Below are 8,541 nucleotides of genomic sequence, written 5' to 3'. Positions count from 1 at the left end.
GAAGAAATTGAGAAAATAATAAAAAAGATTTCCTAAAAAATAAGAAGTCCTGGCCCACACAGCTTCATTGGTAAATTTTACCAAACACTCAAAGATAAATTATCATCAATTCCACTTAAATTATTTTTAAAAATAGAAAAAGAAGGCATATTCCCTGAGTCATTCTATGAAGCAAACATAAATAATACCAAAATCAGGCTAAGACATCACCAAAACATAAAACTATAGAGTAATATCTCTCATGAACATAGATGCAAAAATCCTTAACAAAACCTTGGTCAATAGATCCCAACAGTGTATGAAAAAATAACTTATCATGACCAAGTGTGATTATAACAGGTAGGATTAGATAGTTCAACATAAGAAAACAATGAACATAATTCATCACATAAACAAAGCCAAGAATAAGAACTACACATTCCTATCAGTTGATATAAAAAAGTCCTTTGATAATCCAAAACCAATTATGATTAAAATATTCAATAATATAGGAATAAAAGGGAATTTTCTCCACATAGTAAAAAGTATATACTCAAAATGATAAGCCAACATCATTCTAAATTGTGAAAAAAATTAAGGCATTCCTCTTGCAAAGAAAGAAGATACAAGGATGCCCACTTTCACCACTCCTGTTCAAACTTGCTTTGGAAATACTTGCTAGGGCAAAAGGACAAAAGAAGGAAATAAGCGTCATCTAGACTGTCCGAGAGGTGGAAAAGCTCTGGCTCTATGCAGACAACACGATGGTGTATGCAGAAAACCCCAAGGCCTTACAAAAAGACTGTTAAACCTTGTAGATGAATTTAGTAGAGAAGTAGGATTTAAGATCAATGTACAAAAATCTGTGGGATTTCTCTATTACAACAAAGAAAGTACAGAAAAGAAAACAATACCGTTTACAGTAGCCAATCACAAGATTAAATGCTTGAGAATTAACTAGAGACAATAAAGCACTTTATAGGGAAAATTAGAAAGCACTATTACAAGAAACAATAAGACACCTGACTAAACGGGAAAGGATTCCTTGTTCGTGCTTAGGAAAACTCGATGTTGTTAAAATGGCAATCCTGCGGAAAGCAATCTACACATGCAACACAATCCAAGTGCAGTTACCAAACTAATTTTTCAAAGAAATAGAAAAGGCTTTTGGTAGGTTTATTTGGAAAGGAAAGAAACCCCAAATAAGCAAAACTCTTCTGAAAAATAAAAATGAAGTGGGAGCCACAACACTACCATGGCAATCAAACCAGCACGTTATTAGTACAGTAACAGACACACAGGCCAACGGAATAGAATGAAGAGTACAGAAATCACCCCGTCTACCTACAGCCAATTGGTATTTGGCAAAGAAACAAGACTTATCAAACGAGGAAATGGCAATCTCTTGAATAAATGGTGTTGGCAAAACTGGACATCTACCTGCGGAAAACAAACAGATCTACATCTCACAGTAGATACAAATGGGATTAAACTGAGAAGCTCTGGTATGACATCAATAGGCTTATAGATAGAATCAGAACTGTTCAACCAGGAGAGGAGGAAATTGACAAATGGGACCTTCTAAAAACCAAGTCTCTGTGTATATTTAAAACTTTTCCCAATGTTGTTATTGTCATTGCTGTTTTGTGTTGTTGAGTTACTTGCGAATCATAGCGGCCCTATGTACAACAGCTCTGAACCCTGCTCTATTCTGCGTCAACCTTATTGTCTCTGACACACCTACCCCTATTATTATCCCAGGCACTGAGTCAATCCATCTCATCCAGGTTCTTCCTCTCCTATGCCGTCCCTCCACCCTCCCAAGCATGATGTCCCTCTCCAAGGACTGGTCCCTTCTTACAATATGCCCAAAGTATGTCAGACGAAGCTTCAGAATCCTTGCCTCCAAGGAGTAGCCTGGTTTCACCCTCTCCAGGAAGTACATATTTGTTCTCATAGCCGTCCATGATACATTGAGTACTGACCTCCAGCACCACAGCTGAAAGGCATCAATTCTTCTATAATCCTTGGTCATTGCCCAGCTTTCTGATGCACGGTAAGTAATTGTGAAGACCATGGCCTGGATCAGGTGTGCCTCAGTCTCCAGACTGACATCGTTGCACTTCAGTACTCTGGAGAGGTCCCTGACAGTCAACTTTCCCAATGCAATTTACCTTTTTATTTCCTTGCTTCTGGTGCCCAGAGTGTTGATTGTGGGTGCCTGGAATGCAAAAGTTGGGAACCAGGAAGAAAGATCAGTATTCAGAAAACACGAGTGTGAAGACAGTAATCAGTCTAGAGATAGAATAAGAGAATTCTGTACAAGTAATGATTTCTTTATTGCAAATATTTTTATAAGAAACAAACACAGACTATACACATGGGTTTCACCTGATAGTATGCATAGGAATCAGATCAATTACATCTGTAGAAAGAATTGCTGGAGAAGCTCGATATTATCTGTAAACAGTAGGCCAGGTGCGGATCATGGAATAGACCATTAACTACTCATATGCAAGTTCAAGCTAAAGAAGGTGAAATCAAATCCACAGGAACCAAAACTTAGCCTTGAGTCTAACCCACTTGAATTTCAAAACCATCTCAGAAACAGGTTTAAGGCCTTGAACTACTAAGACTTTCTCCAGTAGGGTGACAAGAAAGCCTACAGACAGGGAAAAATATTTAGCAGCGGCATTTCAGACAAGGGTCTCCACAGGAGAAAGACCGATAATGCAGAAGACATGGAAAGGTTTTTCACAGAGGAAGATAATTGAACGGCCAACAGAAACATGAAGAAATGCTGAAAATCACTGGCAATAAGAGATGCAAATCAAAACCACAATGAGATTCCATCTCACTCCAGAAGCAGTGGCAAAGCTTAACCAGACAGCAAGTAATAAATGTGGAAGAGGGTGTGGCGAGATTAGAACTCATACACTGCTGGAATTTTTAAATGGTACAATCACTCTGGAACACAGTTTGGTGTTTCCTTAGAAAGCTGAACATATGACTCAGCTATTGACTACTGGGGTTAGATTTCAAGGAAATCAAAACTGAGTTACGAGCAGAGGCTTGTACACCAACGTTCACAGCAGTGCTATTCACAACAGTAAGTATATGGAAACATCGCAAATGCCCAGCAAGCAAATGGACTGAGAACTTGATGTACACATTCACAGAATGGGACCCTATCGCAGCACCGAGAAGCCAAGATTTCCTAAAATAGTGTCTAACACAGAAGAGCCTGGAGACCTATGTGCTGAGTGCCATAACTCAGTCTCAGAAGGACAAGTCCATTACTGTAAAATAGAAGGATGACTAGTAAGATGTGCATGTTTAAAATGGGAACTGGAAGGCAAGGAGGAGTGGGAAGAGGGAAATCCGTAGAATCACAGAATTCAGGGGTGTATGGGGAGTGGAGGAATAGGAAAGGGTCAGTGGGGACTCAGACAGTAGTAAAGTAATAGGCACAGATTATTATACTTTGGACATGTTGCAAGGAGGGACCAGTCCTTGGAGAGGGACATCATGCTTGAGAGGGTGGAGGGACAGAGCAGGAGGGGAAGACCTTCTATGAGATGGATTGATTCAGTCACTGGGGTAATGGGAGTAGGGGAATAAGAGACAATAAGATTGACACAGGACAGAGCAGGATTTAGGGCTATGAATTGCAGGTGACTCGATGGCACATAACAACAACACAACAACAGTAAAAAAGCATTTAAAATGCAATATCTATGGATGATTTTATAAAGCACAAGGAACATGCATGAAACACAATGGCTGTGAATTACTCTATGCAAACCAATAAAAACAGAAAAAATAACCCTGAACAGGTCATTGGTGGCAGAGTTGCCCAATGTTGAAGGCAGAGCATTGTAAAATAAACCAGCTGCATTGTCAAAGACATTTCCATTAACTCGGTGTCACAGCTTTGGCAACGTTCTTTCAGGTGGCAGACCTTGGACTCTGCCCTGGTAGGTAGACCAGGTGGCTATGTGTAATATCGGCCTATTTTCACACTGGCCCTTCCCGCTGTCTGTGTAAACAAAAGCCAGATTTTCCCTGGGTTTCTGCACTTTGCCTTCTGACAGCCGCTGATTGGGGGAACCCAGAGACAAATGGTCCCCGGGGCCCAGCGTGACACTGTGCTTTGTCACAGCGGTGGTTCATTTCAGCGGCTTCTCACTCCGGCTCCCTCCTAACCTTGATGAGGAAGGCCTCTCTCCACTGTGGCTTTGGCCTTCTCGGTTGGACTGCCCACTGGGGGACGATGAATTTGCTCACTGGGGGGCCTATAAGTTGCTGGAACACTGCAGAAATCCAAGGCAGAGAGAAAAGGCAGAAAATAGACTCAGGTCCAAGAATCTTTCTCTCACAGGAGAAACACCCCAGGATCTATCAGAAGCTGGGAAAGTGAGGGATCAAGATTGTTGGGTTGGTTTTTCTTCCTCCTTTTAAAATGTGTTTTCTTGGTTTGCATACAATAATCCGTTTACAGTGTGCTCCCTTCGTGCACTGGGACTGGTTTGCGCGGGCCCGCCCACTGAGCCCTGGGACCCTGTGGTTCCCCTCCTCCCGCTCTGCTCCCCTGCCCCCTCCATCCATCCACCCACACCCACTGGTTATCTTTCTGTTTTGACACTGATCTTATGCTTTTGCAGCATCCTTAGAAACTTCATTAACATGACATATCACTTCAGCACTTTCTGATTAATGAGGATAACGATATTCATCCAAACTAATGAGAAAGTTCTTTATTCTCTTAGTTAACATCAGCGGAACATTTCTTAAGAGCTAGGTCTAGGAACCCATCTAATTAACGCATTTGAATCGTGATGTTGGTGAAGATTCTTCAACACACTATGCAGTGTGAAGATTCTCGAACACACACGCCGAAGAATAAACAAAGCAATCTGGCTGAATTCCTGATAAGACTGGCTGACCTGTTGGTGAGACTTTTGCCTCATTCGGTTGGGACATGTAATCAGGAGAAATCTCTTACTAGAGAAGAAAATTGTGGTGTTGTTGTTGTTATGTGACATCGAGTCACCTGCAACTCCTAGTGATCCTATATACAACAGCCTTAAGCCCTGCTCTATCCCTTGACAATGTTATTGTCTCCGACACACCTGTCCCCATTACCCCAGTCACTTAATCAATCCATCTCATCAAGGGTCTTCATCTCCTGCACTGTCCCTCCACCCTCCAAAGCATGATGTCCCTCTCCAAGGATTGGCCTCGCTTGCAAAGTGTCCAAAGTATGTCAGAGGATGCTTCAGAATCCTTGCCTGCAAGGATGAACCTGGCTTCACACTCTCTAGGACAAACTTGTTTGTTCTTCTAACAGTCTGTGGTATATTCAACACTCTTCTCTAGCACCAAAGCTCAAAGGTATCAACTTTCCTTCTGTCATCCCTAGTCATTGTCCAGCTCTCTGATGCATAGCAAGTAATTGCCAAGACCATGGACTGCATCAGGCAAACCTGAGTCTCCAAACTGACAGCATTGCTCTTCAGTACCTTGGAGAGGTCCCTGACAGCAGACTCCCACTACAATTTGTCTTTTCATTTCCTGGCTGGTGGCACCAAGAGTTTTGATTATAGAACCAAACTGAAGCTGTCAACAATTTCAATCTCTTCACCATCTATCATGATGCTACCAATCAGCCCAGTGGTGAAAATCTTTGTTTTCTTGATGTTGAGCTTCAATCCATATTGAAGATTGCAGTCCTTGACCTTCTGCAGCAAGCGCTTCAGGTACTAACATTAGTTATAAAATTGCTGGTGTCGTGGCCTCTTCTAAATCCAGCCTGAACTTCAGGCACTTCTATGCTGATGTGCTGTGCCAGTCCTTTTTGTGCAATCTCCAGCAGAATCCTGTATGTAGTTAGAGGTAAAGTTGAGGGTCCCTGCAAACAAGGGGAACCCTCAGTGACATAGATCAATGCAGCATCTCACCCAAGCCACCAAGTTGGCCCTGCCTCGTTGAGATTCTAGGATAGAGTTTGTTGTTGCTATTGCTTCTCCTGCTGCGAGTCATCTAGTAAAAATCAACCCATTACTGACCCCCCGGCAGGTTTCTCGAGCCTGTCCCTCCTCCTCCCACAGAGCAGCTGGTGGTGTTGAACCGTATGCTTTTAGGATTATGGTGCAGCTTCTTACTACTAGGCCACCAGTGACTGCAGCAAAGGACTTGAACGTGGTAGAGATTGTGAGGATGACACAAGATAGGGAAGGGTTCAGATCTCTTGTCCACAAGGTTGCTGTGAGTTGTAGTCATAGTGACAGCACCTAGCAATAGCAGCAAAAAGCTAATGAGGTGCTCTAGTGGCCTAGAAGGACAGAGTAGAACTGGCCAAATGGGTTAAAAAAAAGAAAAGAAAACTTTGCTCTTTTTTGTGGTGCCACTAGGGTCATTGGCTGCTTCACCGTGAAGCTGAACATCTCCTTCCCAGCCACTGGCTGCCAGAAACTCATTGACGTGGACGATGAACTTTGTACATTTGATGAGAAGAAAATGGCCACAGAAGTTGCTGTTGACTCTCTCGGTGACGAGTGGAAGGGATATGGTGTCTGGATCAGCGGTGGAAACGACAAGCAGGGTTTCCGCATGAAGCAGGGTGTCTGGACCCATGGCCGAGCTCGCCTGCTGCTGAGTAAGGGGCACTCTTGTTACAGACCACGGAGAACTGGAGAGAGGAAGCACAAGTCTGTCCAGTGTTGCATTATGGATGCCAATCTGAGTGTTCTCAACGTGGTCATTGTCAAGAAAGAGGAGAAGGATATCTGAGGACTGACTGATACCACTGTGCCCTGTCACCTGGGGCCCAAGAGAGCCAGCAGAATTCGCAAACTCTTCAACCTCTCCAAGGAAGATGATGTCTGTCAATATGTTGTGAGAAAACCATTGAACAAATAAGGCAAGAAACCCAGGACCAAAGCGCCCAAGATCCAGCGTCTTGTTACTCCACGCGTCCTGCAGCACAAGCGCCGGCGCATTTCACTGAAGAAACAGAGCACTGAGAAGAATAAGGAGGCGGCAGAGGACGCTAAGCTTTAGGCCAAGGGAACGAAGGAGCCGAAGAAAAACGCCAGGAGCAGATCGCCAAGAGATGGAGGCTGTCCTCTCTGAGAGCTTCTACCTCCAAATCTGAATCCAGTCAGAAATGGAATTTTCTATGTGTGGCAAATAAATAAGCTCCTGTGTTAAATCTAAAAGAAAAGAAAGCCCTTGATGGAAACAGACTGTTTGAACATTCTCCTGTGGAAGAGCTCTGTGGAAGAGCTGACGTGTTTGTTAGCTGTGAAGTGTGTCAGCACTCTGCCTCCAGTACTCCTGGACATCTCAACAACAGACCCGAAACACCAGTGGTCCTGAGGATGGGGCAGGGCCAGGCAGTCATCACGGATTGTAGTAGACTCCAAGGCAACTAACAGCAGCAGGTCCCGTGGCCGGCCTTCAAGACCAAATGTGAGTGAGGGTCGGTCCCCATGTCTACCAGCTCACATCCACCACCAGGAAGAAGGAGAGACCGCAGACATGCAGACAGCACGTGTGGCGTGCAGTGACAAGGAGCTGGGTCAGACCTGGAGCCCAAATGGACTTCACCGTCCAAGATCAGGGCTGCACCTGCCCCTTTACTGTCTTTCTGGCCCCACCACTCAGCAAGGTTTGACCACAGCTAGAGACTCAGTGAGCAAGTGCACTTGCTGCCCTTGTTAGGTGTCACCAGGCTGACTAGGACTCCGAGTGAGTGATCCTATGAGCCACATATAATATTCTTTCCTTGCCCTGTCCTGTACGTCCTCCCCTGTCATTATCAAGCCCACTGTGGTAGTCACTGTGTCCTCCATAGTACTGAGGGTGGTCTTTGCTTTTTCTGATCCTCCACATTTCCCAGCATGCGTCCTGCTGGACAATGTATAGAGGTCATGGAAAACTGAACCAAACTAGAACAGCCTCCAGTTGAAGACTCCCTGAAAGCAGGAGAAGGCCGGACAGTGGAAGGAGAGACGGCCAGTAGGAAGGAGCACCGGACAGCACTGCCTGCACTGCTTCCACAGTAATTTGGGGGGAAAACTGCTTCTAGCTTGACAACCTGGGACCCATTAACACAGAAGGGACAACAGGCTTGCTACTTGCTCACTCAGGTACTTTGGGGGAAACTGCTATCAGACTTGACCACGTGGGATCCCTTAACTCAAGCAACAGGGGAGTCCTGGGCACCTCAACAGAGGTGAGGAACCACTTGTAGAAGGGACAACAGGCTTGCTCCTTGCTCACTCAGGTACTTTCGGGGGGAAACTGCTGTCAGACCCTCGGCCTTACAGGCCTCAGACAAAGAAAGAAATACAAGTATTTGGTGCTTTGCAAAACATTGCTGTACCCTGGGGAAATTTATAGTCATAACAGCCTAATATCTACTAAGAAAAGACTCCCATAATGTCAAGAAAGCAGCAATCCACATCAGCTATTATTAAGAAACAAAATAACCCTTCTCCTAAAAATGCAGGCCCAATGAATACCCTAGATAGAGAGAATCAGAAGAAATATGCTGAT

General features: G+C 44.3%; 1 pseudogene; it reads left to right on the top strand.

Annotated features, from left to right (window-relative positions):
* The first annotated feature begins 316 nt into the window (after positions 1-316).
* LOC102852776 lies at positions 317-7,178 on the top strand (annotated as a pseudogene).
* Positions 7,179-8,541: the final 1,363 nt, after the last annotated feature.

The sequence above is a fragment of the Elephantulus edwardii genome, unplaced genomic scaffold, assembly GCF_000299155.1.
Source record: "Elephantulus edwardii isolate Elephantulus edwardi_28Jun2011 unplaced genomic scaffold, EleEdw1.0 scaffold00064, whole genome shotgun sequence".
Lineage (NCBI taxonomy): Eukaryota > Metazoa > Chordata > Mammalia > Macroscelidea > Macroscelididae > Elephantulus > Elephantulus edwardii.
This window is presented reverse-complemented; position numbering and strand designations above follow the sequence as displayed.